We start from the raw sequence: 16,749 nt of genomic DNA, 5'->3' as shown, positions 1-16,749 counted from the left end.
AGAACAAACTTAAATGGGCAAAAATATTTTTACATGTCTTTCAATAGATTCCTAATTACTTAAATAAATGGTAGACATTAATATTTATTAATATCCTTGGAAACCAACTCTTTACCACAACCTATCGGGAAGACAGCCTGCTATAAGTCTTCTGTATGAGGCTTGTGGGAAGTCAGACTGCTATCTCTAGTAACAGCCCAGGAAGTCAAACAATAACTTCTGTAACAATCAGCTCAAAATGGCCAGGGCCTGATTAATACTTCCCTAAATTTTGTCTCTGCTTCCAACTTAAGACAAACCAGAGAAAGCCAAATATGTGCCCCAACCAACCATTTAGGATGCTCCACCTCTTGTTAGCTTGCTTACAGCTTCCCCAGGCCAAGGGCCTCCAACAAGGGCAAACCTGAAGCTTTCTCTTTCTACTGTAACTCTTTCCCACTCCTCTGCCTGATTTTGAGTCTGCACCAAATGAAAGTGATGGTGGCTCATTCCCCTGCTATAGCAAGCTCTGAATAAACAGCCTTTGCTTGTTCTCATTTCATTGACTTTCATTTACTTCCACAGTTATAGTGGAAGTCCCACTGAGACACCCTGAGTCTGCACTGCCCATTGCCACACACCCCAGCCTTCAGCGAGGGAAAGTAACCACAGGGGCCCCTTGTGCCTTGCTGCTTGCAGGTTGTCTTGTCTGTGAAGATGTGCTGAGTCAGCAGAGAGTCTGAACTACCCTGTCTTTATATTGAGTTCTTGGGCTATTTATTCTTTGTTTTGGCACCTGGATTTTGTTACTGGTTCCCATTCGTTTGGCATCCTTGGTGAAATCAGGCCATTCTTTCTGATCCCTCTTTGCTGTCTTTGTGTTAATTGTTTTGTGTTGTGCTGTCTAAAAGTGTTGTTTGTCATAAGAAGGAGCATCACAGGGTAGAACACAGGCCTAGGCCTTACAGTCCTGCTGTGTGAGCCAGCCTCACAGACCAGCGAGTTTTGTCTTAGCTTATTTCCCCAAAGCAAATGAACTCTCTTCTCATTCAAGGAAGAATTCATTAGCACCCTTGTGGAACAAGGCAATTTTACATTCCTCATTGCCCATAAATATGTCTGCTCTTTGCATTCTCCTTTGAACTATTTTTAAAAATATCTTACTGATTTCCTCAATAATTAAAAAGCAAAATGAAATTATTGACATTTATATGTGTATGAGTCATGAATTTACTCTTTAAAATTATTTTGACACTACATATAAATCATGAATTAAAATGTACATAAAAGTATATATTTCTTAATAGTCTTTTTTTGTGGATATCTTTATGTTTAAACATATACACGATGAGAAGTTTCATAAAGCTTTGAGCCCCTTTGAAGAAATTATTTAGTTCTTCTACTTGATAAAAATACTAAAAAATAAAAAGCAAAACTGTCCACCAAAATCGTTCTACTTTACATTTGAAAAGATCCCTTTTAATGATGCGAGAATTACATTTGAGAATCACGAAGTGCATGTTTAATATGTTTAATATTCTAGATAATTTAACTTAACCTGAAAATATTGCATAAAGCATTATGCTAATTTCGAATGGATTCTCCGACGTCATTTCTTCTTATTTGATCCACTTACGTTGCTGGGTTAATATCTAATTGTTTTGTGGTTGATGTGAATATAGTGGCTACTTTCAGATTTCAATTCTTAGTGAAGGGGAACAAAATTTGCTACTCCAAAATTTGTCTTTTGACATGAGGATTATTTTAGGCTGATTATTTTAAGAAACAGAAGACTCTGTAGTATTACCTGCTTCATAGCTGCCCAAAAGAATCTAGAAAAATGACCTGTAACAGGAATAGAGCTATTACCAAAGACATCTACAAAGCACATGGGCTAAGTGTGGAGGGGGAGTCTTGGGGGGGCCTAGAGAGCAGAGTCCTTCCCATGTCCCATTGTGATGGCATGGCACACAGTTGTTTACCAGACATTTGCTTTCCCATCTCCATGTGAATTGCCTTACTCCTCTTTGAAATCTGAAACAACTACGCCCAACATCCTCCTTTATCTTTAGCTAAAGATGGTATTTAAGGTGATGGTCTTAGTCATTTTGATGAGATACTCAGTTTTCTTTCATCTCTCCTGTGTATACATGTTATTAAACTTTGTTTGATTTTCTCCTATTAATCTGCCTCCTGTCAAAATGAATTCTTACACTGGCCAGAAGAACCTAGAAGGGTAAAGGAAAATTTCTTCCACCCCTACAGCCTTGAAGCAGATGGCTATGAATTTGTCACAGCATATCATCTTTCCAATATACACTAAGGAAATACACACACACAAACAGAGAACATGAAGAAGGTAGACCTCTGTTGCTGCCTTGTAGTCTTCACTAAGACTAAGCAGGTCTTGTGTGACTCTCTTTAGAGAAGTATGGAAATCAGGAGTAAGTCTATATAGTCTTGAAACAAAGTGTCGAATGCATAAAACTGAAAAGGTACGTTAGGTGTTTTATCAACCAGATATTAAAAAGGTGTATTTTTTATATTGAATATCTTTTTTATTACCATAGGGACTAAGCCCAGTTTATGAAAGAAAAAGAAAATCACATGTTTTCTGGTAAAAAAAGAAAAGACAGAAAATGATAATAATTTGTTCTTCCTAATAGGAAACATGGCTGTAGACTGGGATAAAAAAGATAAATGGAGAACATTTTACCAGAAATTACTATAGGAATAATATACGATGAGGTTGTTAATAGATTCAGCCAGAATAAACGACAAGAACTGTGGCACAGAAAGTCAAGTAGTGATATCTAGACCGAGTGCTAATCTGTAGCTCCTGGAGAACATTGAAAAAAGACAGATAAAAATTACAATGAAAGGCTGCCTATGGCCCCTAGGTGTGCTTTACAAGTTCTAATTTGTTGTTGTTCACTGAGCTGTTTCATTCTTTAAATAGCCCACACGTTCTGTTTTCTCTAGAACCAAAATGACAATTGTGGGGACCTAGAATTGGCCACCCCAAGATATGTCTCTTTGGCATCAGGATTATTTGAGGCTGATTGCTTTTGATAAACTGTGACAGGGAAGGAGGCTCTGAGGAATGGAACTTGCCCTTTGTTAGGACACGTTTACATTTGTAAGGTAAATCTCTATCTGTAAAAGGTGCCTCCCTCTCTGTATCAGGAAGAAGAAAGGAGATGACCTTCTCTCTAGAAACTCTTAATCAATACCAAAGGCAAGGACTTAAATCTGCATTTTATTGTGCCTGTCTGGTAACCTCCTGTAACTGACTTCCCTCCCCCTCCCAACTTTGGCATTTCTTTAAGGATTAAGCATCTTTCCTTAGGCTAGGAACTGATTGCTGAGCTCACCTGTGACCACCCAGCTCAAGACAATAGACTTGCCTCCTCCTACGCCCACCGATATAGCAGACCACTACCTGCTGTGTCCATCAAGCGCTGTGCTGACAGGGCAATCTTGTGACTATTGTGGGAGGGACATTTCAATCACATGTGAAACACCCTGTTTGGGGGTATATAACCACTATGTGCACCCCACTTCTTCGGTGCCCTTTCTTCCATCGGGAAGAAAGGCCCCAGGCCATGGTTCCTCATAAAGCTTTGTTTAATTTTCTCTTGCTATTCTGTCTCATGTGAATTTAATTTGTTCTCCGGCCAGATGAACCCACATTTGGGAAGAGGAAATGTCTTCCTCCCCTACAACAATCAAAGGCCTTTTGTATACATGCAGGTTTGAGGAATAGAGTACGTTTCCCAGAGTGTTTGACCAGCAGTTTTTTACAGAAGGAATTGAAATATATAAGCAAAACAGCTTAAGCTAGTGATGTGTCTGCTGTATTTTTGTACTATGCAACTTAGATTTTCCATTCTGTCATCTGCTGGTTATGAGCTTAGTTTGGCTGCTGCTTTGGGGATACTACCATATGTATTTTTCTTTTTTTTTCATCCATTTAATGTCATGATTTTAATTCCCTAGTGGTAAAACGTTGGTTGTCAACCACGACTCAAGAAATTATTAAAAAAAAATTAAAATTTTTTTTAGTATAAAGAAAATTGAATAAGATAGTAGAGAAATATATATCTGAGATGCTTCCACAAATATTACCATTGTGAAGTTGTGATTTCTTCCACTTAGTTTTAGGTACGTATGTTTTAAAATCTTTTGAAATCATAATTTATTTGTAATATTTTATCTTATCACTATCTAATGTTATAAGATAAATAATTAGCCATGTTCTTGCATAATTTTCATAATCCTAGTTTTAACATCCATGTTACATACATTTACTAGATGCTCCAGAATATGAAGACTATTTCTCCCACAGGAACCGTAAGTTTGTTGTTTTTGGTTTTCCTCATTGATGCCATGTTGAACATGTTTGTGCACATTTTTTGTCTATAATTTTGTTTCAACTGAAATTATCAAGCACTTTATATTTCTATTATAGATAGATCACTGGCTTAGACACTGGAACTAGATAGATGATTAATAACTGATCCTGTTCCCAAAAGCTCATGTTCTAGAAAGGGAGACCATTAAAACATACATACACACAAAAAATTTCTTTTCTTGGTCCCATGTTTTACAAAAATGCTGACAAATAGAAATGGCAAGCAATAGGATATATTGGAGTATATGAGGAAGCCATTTGGTGTAAGACTAGCTTGGCCTGACTTTGTTTTTTCCAAAAGGGTCTAATGTGGCCATTGAGTATGTATTGTATATCTGCTTAAGCATTTGCTCTGTCCCAAAGACAAAAATAAATGGCCTTAAGATAAAAGTGCAACTTCCCCCCACATTGGCATTTCTTTAAGGATAAGCATCTTTCCTTAGGCTAGGAGCTGATTGTTGTGCTCACCTGTGACCACCCAGCTTGAGACAACAGACCTGCCACCCTGCTGTGTCCACCAAGACAGCAGACCTAGCTGCTGTGTCCATCAGTCACTGTGCTGACAGAGCAGTCTCGTGACTACTGTAAAAGTGACGTTTCAATCATATGTGAAACATCCTCTTTGGGGGTATATAACTACTCTGTATACCCCACTTCTTTGGTGCCCTTCCTTCCTTTGGGAAGGAATGCCCTGAGCCATAGTCCTCACATTTTGGCTCAGAATAAACTCTCCCAAATTTTCATTTATAGATTGGTTATGGATTATTTCCATCAACAATGCCATGATTAAGGATATTAACACCCTGATGAGAAAAAGAGATTAAAATAAACCTACAAAAATAATTTCATATTATTTTAAATATTATAAAATATCAAATAAATATGATGACTTACAAGGTTCATTAATTAGTATCAATTAATTAATTCTTTTCAGAATTTATGGCTATTTAAAACTCTCATTTCAAAGGAGGTTTGTAACATTTTTCCCTTTGTGCATTGTTTTTTTTTTTTTCTCTTAGGTTTAAATTCTCTGTCCTAGTCTTCAAACTCATATTTAAACAAATCTTTGGGGGTTGGACCGGTGGTGCAGCGCTTAAGTGCGCACTTTCCGCTTCAGCAGCTCAGGGTTCACTGGTTCGGATCCCAGGTGCAGACATGGCACTGCTTGGCACGCCACACTGTGGTAGGCATTCCACATATAAAGTAGAGGAAGATGGGCATGGATGTTAGCTCAGCGCCAGTCTTCCTCAGTAAAAAGACGAGGATTGGCAGTGGTTAGCTCAGGGCTAATCTTCCTCAAAAAAATAAATAAATAAATAAAGTAAAATAAAAATAAAATGAATAATACTAATAAAAAAATAAACAAATCTTTGCCTACCAGATGTAGGAGAGAAAGACAATTTCTTCATCCTCTAGTCCTTCTGGCTGGTCTGAGAATCAAATTGACATTAGACAGAATTACAGGGGAAAATCAAAGTTCAGTAACGTGAATGCATGGGAGAAACCCAGGAAAACTGAGTAACTTGCTAGAATAGCCAAAGCTGCCGTTGTAAGTTTTGAAACTTCAAAGGAGAGGAAGGCAATTCCCATGGCAATGGAAATGCACATGTTTGATAAACAAGTGTTTGTTGAGGCATCTTTAGACAATGGGTCCCAAGAGACAGAACTTTGATAAAAATGGGCTTAGCAAGGACACTCTCAATCTACCAATCCCCAGAGTTATCCTTGGTGATGGCCTGTCCTAGGGACAGAGCGTCTATCTTAACTTCTTTCAGGCAGTTAGGGGGAAGGTCAAAGTTTCTTTCAGAGTCTCTTGTTCTTAAAAATAATCAAGCCAAAAAGCTATATTTTGGGGTGGCCAATTATGATCCCCCACACAGAGAAGTTCTTACTCTATATTTCTCACTCAGTTGTATAGATGTACAATTTAATCTCACCTCTACCATGACAATTTTATGAAAAATTGATCTTTTAGAATATAGTGAATCATTTTAACTTCAATCTTTCAGTGTCTCCCAGGTTTTAGCTGAGTTCCTTTTTGAGAACGCTGCAAATAATTCTGAGGAGGAGGCTGTGTCTCATCTGCCTTTTATCTCTACCTCTGCTCCTCATCTGTCATCTCAGCTTTACTCCTTTGATGTTCCAAAGTTCTAGTTCTCTTTTTCTAATTATTTCCTACTTGAATTACTGGAGACAAAGCAATGCGTGAGCTCAAAGTTCTTTGACAATGAAATATTAAAAGTCAAGTCAGAAACAATCAGTTGAGGAATTGAAAACACTTCAGACTGAGAAATTGGCATGAAGCGACACATGAAAGCTGAGAAAGCTTGATACAATCAGAGGGCTGCAGGAAGAGGAGCCTTTTTTTTCTCATTCATGGATTTAATATTAGTGTGATTATCTGAACAAAAAAAGCCCTAAACACTTTACATTATTTTCAATTATTAATTTTTATTCTGCTATGAAATGAACCTATTCACTCTATTCAATACACTATGGAATGAAACAAACCAATGGGTTTCTAGCCTAATTTGTTATTATCACTCTCAGTTGACACTTGTTTTCTCTTAATAATTGAAACTAATCTGTGTGACACATTTCTGCTTCCAGCAGGACATTGTACTCTAGACACTGAATGATAGTGATCCTTGAGAGAGGAGGAACGAGTGGCGTGAGCCTCATGATGGCCTAGCTTACTTCTGTCACAGCAAAAATTGCACCGTACAAAGTTAAATAGGCAAAGAAGACTTTATTCAAGATTATTCAATAGGGGAGAGAGACTACTCAACTCTGCTGAAAAAAATAGCTGGAGGATTTTTCAGCACTGGGATAGCTAGTGGAAAAGTATTGGAGGAGGACATTAGGGAGAAGGTTGATCAATGGGCTGTTATTTGTGAGTTAATGGGCATTATTGGGAGTTAATAGGAGTATTCCTGGGTTTGCAAATGTTTTTCTCTGCAATTAGGCCACTTGTGTTTGCTAACTGTTGCCCACTGGCAACTGCAGTCTCACAGAGACTGAGAGACTGGGGTGCTATCTACTTTGATGTTTACATTCGAAAGAGATGCTTCTCATGTCCTTGAGAAAGACATTGGCTGGTTCCTAAAACTGTTAAGAGGCTTCTAAGGAGATTTATGTGCATTTCAATGAGGCAGATAAGGAGTTTGCAGTTACAAATTTTCTAAAGTAAATGCTCTAAGAAAAGGGAGGTCAGGGCTACGGCCAGGAAGGAACCTGTCCAAGGCTTAGTCCAGCTGAAAGGAATTTAAGATCTTCTTGGTCACTGCCTTGAGAGTTTCCCTGCCAAAGAGCAGGAGACGGAGAACCCATGCATACTCTTCACAGTGTTGAACTTTGATCCCTGTGCACCAGGAAAGCAACAAAGTTTGAAAAATTCCTCACCATTTTACCTTTGGAAACAGCTGTGTCAACGAAAATAATCCATAACCAATCTATAAATGAAATTTGGGTGAGTTTATTCTGAGCTGAAATCTGAGGACCATGGCCCGGGGCCTTTCTTCCCAAAGGAAGAAAGGGCACCAAAGAAGTGAGGTGTACAGAGTGGTTATATACCCCCAAACAGGAGGTTTCACATGTGATTGAAATGTCCCTCCCACAATAGTCACAAGATTGCCCTGTCTGCACAGCGCTTGATGGACACAGCAGGTAGTGGGTCTGCTATCTTGGTGGGCATAGCAGGAGGCAAGTCTATTGTCTTGAGCTGGGTGGTCACAGGTGAGCCCAGCCATCAGTTTCTAGCCTAAGGAAAGATGCTTAATCCTTAAGGGAATGCCAACATTGGGAGGGGGAGGGAAGTTGCACCTTTATCTCAAGGGCCTTTGTTCTTGCCACAGGGAATATCTAAAGCAGATATACAATGCATGCTCAACCGCCAGGGTCAGGCCCTTTTGGAAAGACAAGGTCAGGCCGAATTAGGTTTACACAGAATGGCTTCCTCATATTCTCCAGTATATCCTATTGCTTGCCATTTTTATTTGTCAGCTGCAAGGGACCATCTTTCCTTAAGACTCAGATAAGACATTGTCCACCCTTCCTCATGACTCCCTGGTTTACCTGCCCCTAAAGGACCTAAGGCTCCTTTCCTTTTCTTTGAGACATTTTTCTGTGTAAATGAGCTTTCTCTCTATTGAATAGCCTGAATAAAATTATCTTCTTAATTTTCCAATGCATTTTTTCTTTCACAGTTTTCATGCTGTGACTCATGATCAGACCTCATTTTCAAATCCCCATTTACTCCTCCCTAGTAACAATGCCTTTTTCTCTTGTCCTGACTGGTAACAGGGGAACCCAAGAAGTCCAATTCCTGATCTTGTCCTGCTGAGTCTTGCTCATCTGCAGCTGGGCAAGAATTTGATTTTGATTATTTTTGACTACTGGTTTGATTTTGGTGCTGGTTTCTTCTGCTTTGGGTTTTATTTTGGGTCTGTTTATAGGCAATAAATTATCCTCCATTGGGAACTTGGTTTTGTGGTCTTGTTACTGAACCAAAGTGGATTTGCCTCCTGGCAAGTTAAAATCAGACTCTCTAGCAGAAGTAGTTGTCACACAAAGTAAAGTATATTTGCAGTAAACAGGAGGCCACTCAGCGTCATTTCCAAAGTTGCAGCTTAGCCTGCATGAGACAGCAGGTGCCTTTTGTGTTGGATGGGAAATGACTATTCAGAAAGGAGAGGTAGGCATTCGCTTGCACAGGCTCAGTTGGAAAACATGCTTCCACATATACTGCAGGTTATGGTAATAAGGCCTAAGCTCCTCCTAGAGAGGAGATCTTAGCATTAAAAGTGAGGGGAAGGTCATAGGCGTCTCTCTTGTGGTGGGACTAGATCTGGTTCAGGGTGGTTGGTGGTTGCATCTCTTAACATAACAAAAAGAGGAAAGCAATTTGGAGAAACAGTTAAATGCTTCCACAACCTCCCTTGAGTTCCTCAGGGCAATTAGTTGGTGACAGTCTGAAAATCTGATAATTTTCTGTAAACAGATTAATAGTTTACAGAGCTACTGGCTTTATTGGGTAAGAGACAACAGATAATCTGTTTTGTTATTTTTTTTTGTTTGCCTGTTTTGAGCTCAAAGCAATGAAGAATGTGCCCCTGTTACTGCCTACAAACATAGCTTCTTTACCCGCCACACAAGAGGGGCCAAATGAAAACTGGAACACCAGGCTTATAGCAAGGAAAGGGTTTTTATTTCGGGTCACATCAGCTGGTAGATGAGAGTGAGACCTCCAATTTGTCTCATTTCATCTCCTCTCCCTGAAAGAGGGGAAGCAAGGGGTTTTAAAGTTTTGTGAGGAATATGGCTACATGTAGATGGTGGGGGCATCAGTGGTCTTGCTGGTCAGAGCTTTCTCACCAGCCTGTGTTGGGCCTTGGGACACTGCTTGCAGGGAAGAGGAAGAGATGATAAGGAATCCAAGTAGATGACCTCGACTGTTTGTCTCTATGGCAGATAGGGGATTTTGGATCTAGGAAGCCAGGGAGTAAGCAGGGAATGAGAGTTTTGGTTTTAACCCATCTATGCTTGGTTTAATGTAGGGGAATTGAGATCAGGGCCAGCATCACCCCTACTGGGAAGAGAACAGATCTTTGATATGGACCTGTGAGTTTCATGTATCTATATTTACTCTTGACCCAGGTGACAAGAGATGTTCACATATTGAGATATATGCATAACTATTTGGGTTCAAAACTGATTTGGCTTGAACTAAAGAAGCCTGACTTATGGCCTATCAAACATACATTGTGGATCTGCTTGAACTGTTAAAGTAAAGAATGAACTTCCTTAAAATAAGAATGCTTACTTCCTCTCTTACACCCTATTTGTAACACCCTATTGGTAACAACAATGTTTGTCGCTTTCCCAACATCAGGGTCATGTTGACCCGCTAATTGGCAAGTGAATACCTCTTTGAAACTTTGATGAATATGTATCCTAGGTGTGTTTAATGTATGATTCTTTGTTCGAAAAAGATATAAGATTATACTGAAAACCGTGCTTCTCCAGAACACTTTCTTCCTTCCTGGAAAGGCTTTCCTGGATTATAATCCTCAGTTTGGCTCAAGTAAAACCCACTTTCTGTCTTTTATCTCTAGAAAAGTTATTGATTATTTTGCATAAACACAGGGATGGGATTTTAGAATTGAACTCATAAGCTCTGATATGTGTCTATATGTACATTCGTGTGTCTATAACTCAGAGAAGTCTTTACCACTCATTGATTGTGTAATATTTCTTACTTCCAGATGGTAGTACCAAATTAGATTATAAAATCTCATAAAGGAGCGATATTCTGATTGGTTTAGAGATAAATAGAGCTTACATAAACACAATATTCCCAATTTCTTTTTTAGAAAATGAGGAAATTTAACTTCTGAGACTTTCAGTATACTAGACTTGAAAAGAATCCTTTAAGAAAACAACTTGGAAATCTTTTAAAAACTCAAGTGCATGTAATTAAGGTAAATATTTGACAAATTATAATCATTTAATACTTTAGGTTGAATAAAAACAGCTATGCTTTTTCTTTTTCTTTTTTTTTTTTTTTGAGGAAGATTAGCCCTGAGTTAACATCTGCCAATCCTCCTCTTTTTACTGAGGAAGACTGGCCCTGAGCTAACATCCATGCCCATCTTCCTGTACTTTATATGTGGGATGCCTACCACAGCCTGGCGTGCCAAGCAGTGCCATGTCCCCACCCGGGATCCGAACTGGCGAACCCCAGGCCACTGAGAAGCAGAACGTGGGCATTGGGCCAGCCCCAGCTGTGCTTTTTCTGATTTATCAATGTTGAACTATAATAGACACATAGATTTTACTCTACTTCAGTATTTCTCCCTAAACTTACACAGATTTACTGACTGGATAAGCATTGCTTCTCCTTATGTTTATGATTATGAAAAATGTAATTTTTAAAACCAAATTGAATCATCATCCTGACAAACTATTACAAGAATAATTATATTTTGTAGTGTCAGTTGAAAGATAATTTTGAAGAACTTTAGGTAGCTTACAAACTTGGAGTGAGAGTAAACTAAGTTAATGGATATTCATTAGATACCTAGATCATTTCTAAGTAAGAGACTGCTACCACATTGATGACTAAGCCTAATTTAATTTTATATACTTTTGCGTTTTATTTTTGTGTGCTACAGAGTGGCTGTATCTTTTTGTCTGTAATGAGCATTCATTTCTGCCCCTTAGAGAACTGTATAAATGATGTGTACAGCTGTAGAAAGCTGTGTTACATGTTTTCATGAGCTTTGCAAATTTCCTGTAAAGAGCTACTGTATGATAGACAGTGCTCAATCATCAACGACCCCTTCCCAGTTTTCTCTGTGAAGTAGAAGTTAGTCACTTTGGTTAAAAGGTATAAGTAATGTGGAGTTTAGGGTATACTTAGAAGCACTAGTTTCAGAGAAATATAACTCTGTAAGTTCTTTTATTCAAAGGAAAAGTAGTTTTGTGCTAAAGGAATGGGAGGTTTTTTTTTGGTCTCCATGGCCCTTTGTTCTCTTCAAGTTTTTGAGAACCTCAAAGAAGTTTCTTTGTACATTAGAAATATTGATATTTATCTTATTGGAAAATAAAATTAAAATATTTAAAAATGCTTGTTTATCGATTAATTTGAATAGAGCAATGATACACACATGGCACATTAATAATGTTTTAGTAATAGTATTTTAGTTCTGACCTCGTGCCCTCCCTGGATTGGTCCTAAAATAAATTGTGAGTCCGCAGCAGAAAAATGAAAGAGCATAAGAAAAAACAAAATTTGAAAATGAACTATATTTGCCTTGGTTTATATTACCTGAGTTTGAAAAGCTGTGGCATGTGTTGAAATCTTGGTAAAGTTTGCCTCCTTTTGATGAGTTGTTTGCATTTACTGTTTGTTGCTTTCTTCTATGTTATAGACACGACCGACGAGTTTCACGAGAGGCATCGTCAAGTCAAATGAGAAGCTTAACTTACCCTAGGTTAAATTTGTTTATGTGGCTAAAACGTTTTAATATAAGTATTTCAGGAGTCATATGCTGTATGGGAATTTCCTAGAGAATTGTTGATTCCCTCTCTGTCCATGATGTCTCTAATCATCAGCATCTTGGTGCTGCTTTGCCTGATATAAGCCAACAACAAAATAATGTTTCCAGTGTTCATTTCATTTATCCTCTAAAATTTTAACTTGGTTGCAACTTTACTTCTTTGGCTTAAATTTAACATCTTTTAGGACAGCGGTTTTTAAATCGGGATTCCTATCACTTGCCTGTGGAATTTTACTAGTATTTAAAAGTTTAGGATCTACTCCAGTCTTACTGAATCTTTTAGCTTGATATATTCTTGGTATATTCTAACTATATACTTAGTTTATCCACGGTATATTATGACTATGGATTACTATGTGTCATAGCTGAAGATTTCATTTTCTCTGTAAGGAGTATGTTTATCAACTTTTCTTATATATTAGATTTAATATCATTCTTGAAAATTGAGTTAATCATCAGTTTACAGATAGTTTGTCTAAAACTATTCTGGGGATTGACTTCATTTTGTTTATTTTGTTTTTGTTGCCACAGACACAACTAAATTTGCTTTTCAGTTGCACTTTTCTTCTTATAAACTGGATATTTCTCTTTTGAAATTTATCAGTAATAAGTTAGGCACTGTCATGTAGAATTTTTTCTCACCAACAGATAGTTTTTTGTTTTAACGTGATGCTTCTCTGAAAACACTTGCAATCAGCTACAGGTTGTACTGCATCATATCAACTAAAGACTGTCTCAAAGCCGCATGGAAAAGGAATCTGCCAGGGACTTTTGGGTAAAGCCTTCTGGTGGCATCATTTAAACAACTTTGAGGCTATTCCAGTGAATGAGTCAGAATTTCCAGAACTGTAGTCAAGAAGCAGATGGGTTTATAAGACTGCAAAGCCAAAATGAAGTGGAAAAACAATCACATAGGGCTGAGTGAACTGATGAGGGGCAATTATGATTTTTGTTTGGAATATGACTTACGTTTAAATGTTCTATTTTCTGAGTATACAAAGAATGACCTTCTCTTTCCTCTTAAGATATCTATAACTCAAAATCGAGTGAACTCTGCTTTTTTAAACTGAAATAGAGCATTTTAAATGATATATTATTCTCCCTGCCTAACCTCTCCACAGGTTGGAAACTCTCATTAGGTATTCTTATCTTAATGACAATACAATTACTTGCATAGATTAAATAAGAATCTAACCTTTTTCGTGAAGACATAATTGGATACTTTTATTAATATGCCAAAAGAGGAGATAAACTCAATTGTTAAAAAAAACCTTCAATCAAAAAAAGGCCAAAAAAAAAAAAAAGAAGAAAGAAGGAAACAGAAAACAAATTACAGATTGAACAAATAAAAATTTTTTAAAAAACAAGCTAGTAGATTTAAATCCAAATATATCCAAGATCACATACATTTGAAATGGTCTGAACATTTCAAATAAAGGAGATTGTCAATTTGGACGAAAAAGCAAGACACAAATATATACAGAAACAAGCATGAAATATAAGGCCACAAATAGATTAAAGTCAAAAGGAGTGAGGATATCTACCTGCAAAAGTATGAATTTTAAACCCTACTTCAAACCATACACAAAATTTAACTTGAATTGGATCATAGACTAAAAGGTAAGAGAAAAGATTACAAGCTACTTCAAAGAAAACATGGGAGCAAATGTTCACGTCCTTGGGTTAGGCAATTATTTATTAGATGCGATCCTAAAAGCACAAACAATAAAACAGTGGACTGAAAGTGCTAGCCAGTGCAATTAGACAAGAAAAACAGGGCATCCATATTGGAAATGAAGAAGAAACTGTCTTTGTTTGAAGATGGCATAATAGCTTATGTAGAAAATAAAATGTAATTAAATGTCAATACTAAAATTAATAAATAAGAATAGAAAGTTGTAGGAAAGAAGATAAATATAAAAATATAATTCTATTTTTATCTACCAACAATGAAACATTAGAAATTGAAATTAATAAAACAAGACTATTTTAAAAGGCAGTAAAAATATGAAATGCCTAGGTGTAAATCTGACCAAAGATCAGTATATTTCTGAGCAATAGTAAAGAATACCTGAATAAATGGAGAAGTATAATATGTTCATTGGTCAAAAGACTCAATAGTGTTAAGATATCAGTTCTCTTGAAATTTGTCCATAGGTTCAAGGTAGCCCTAATTAAGATCACTGTTGCCATGTTTGTAAAAATTGAGAAGCTGCTTCTAAAATTCACATGGAAGTGCAAAAGACCCAGAATAGTCAAAATAACTTTGCAAAAGAGCCATAAAGTTATTGGATTAACTCTACCTGATTTCAAGAATTATTATAAAGCTATAGTAATTAAGACAGTGTAGTTTGGTGTGAAGATAAATAAGTGAAACATCATAGATAACCCCAAAACAGACCAATGCATATAATTCAGTGAAGAAATGATAGCTCTTACAACACGTGGTACTAGAACAATTGTAAACCCACACAACACAAAAGTGAACTTGAATCATGTCTCAATCCATATTTTTTTTAAAAAACCAAAAACATAAAATGTCATAGGTAAAATGTAAACCCCCAAATTATAAAGAATTACAAGAAAAAAACGTAGAACAAAATCCTTGTTACTTTGAGATGGGCAAAAATTTCCTAGGTGAAACACCCAAAGTAGCATCCACCGAGGAAAAATTAGACAAATTACGCTTCATCAAAATTTAAAATTCTGGGACCAGCCCTGTCGCCAAGTGGTTAAGTTCATGCGCTCTGCATTGGAGGACTGGGGTTTTGCCGGTTCGGATCTTGGGCATGGACATGGCATCGCTCATTAGGCCGTGCTGAGGCTGCGTCCCACATACCACAACTAGAAGCACCCACAACTAGATTATACAACTATGTACTAGGGGGATTTGGGGAGAAAAAGCAGGGGGAAAAAACAAGATTGGCAACAGTTGTTAGCTCAGGTGCCAATCTTTAAAAAAAAAATTTTAAATTCTGCTTTTCAAAAGACATTGTTAAAAGAACGAAAAAGCAAGCAAGACACTAAAAGAAAGTATTTTCAAATCATAGATCTGTATCAACCTGCATCCACAATTTATAAAGAACTCTTAAAATTCAATAATAAGAAGTTAATAACCCTGTAAGTATATTGGTAAAAGAGTTAAACACAGATTTCACTAAAATAGATTAGGAATGGCAAATGAACACATGAAATATACTAATTATTATGTGAATACAAATTAAAACTACAGTGAAATGTTGTCACACACCTAACAGAACGGTCAAAATTAAAAAGTAGATCATACCAGTGTTGACAAAAAATATGGAGCAACTATCACTCAGCTGGTGAGAACGTGAAGTCATACGAACACTTTAGAAAATGGTGCAGTTGCTTAAAATGTTAAACAAAGCCCTACCATATAAGCCATTCCTTCCAATCCTTGCTATTTGCCCAAGAAAACTGTAAGCATGTGTCCACACAGAGATGTCTACACAACATTCGTAATAGCTTTGTAATAGCCCAAGCCTGGAACCAAGCAAAATATACATCAACTGATGAATAGATAACCAAATTGGAGTTATGCAATGGAGTACTACTCAGCAATAAGAATGAATGTAGTATTGATCCAGACAAACAACATGGATGGATTTCAAAAAACATTGTGTTGAGTGATGGAAGCCATGTATCTCTCCCCTAAAAAAAAAGTACATATTGTATTTCATTTATATAAAATTATAGAAAATGGAAAGAAATCTATAACGACAGAAGATCTGTTGTTGCCTGGATAATGGGAAGGCAACTCAATATCTTGATTGTGGGGGTTGTTCCCAAAGTATATACATGTGTCAAAATGGGTAAACTTTAAATATGTGAACCTGATTGCATGTCAACCATGTCTCAACAACTTGTTTTAAGAAATTAATATGACATAGATTTTTATTAATGATGTACTACAATTAGATGTTCCTAAATTAATTTTCCCAAGTGTTTACTATTTAACACTACAGCTGATAGTATATTAGACATTTTGTACCAGGAATAGATGAGTTACTATTGTTTATACATTATAATGTATATTGAATTGATTTTACTCATCATGTTGGTAGGGGTATAAGTTATTCCATTGTGGTATTAATTTGTATTTCGATGCTTTCTAATGCATATATATGCCATTTGGGTATCACTTTTTTGTGAAGTGTCTAGTCCTTCTTGTACTTTCCTGTTGGGTAGTTGGTCTTGTTCTTAAAGATCTACTAGAATTCTTTATATATTGTGGGTATGAGCATTTATTAGTTATGTAGAGAGAGAAAATAT

Source organism: Equus quagga, chromosome 2 (genome assembly GCF_021613505.1).
Source record: "Equus quagga isolate Etosha38 chromosome 2, UCLA_HA_Equagga_1.0, whole genome shotgun sequence".
Classification (NCBI taxonomy): Eukaryota; Metazoa; Chordata; class Mammalia; order Perissodactyla; family Equidae; genus Equus; species Equus quagga.
This window is presented reverse-complemented; position numbering follows the sequence as displayed.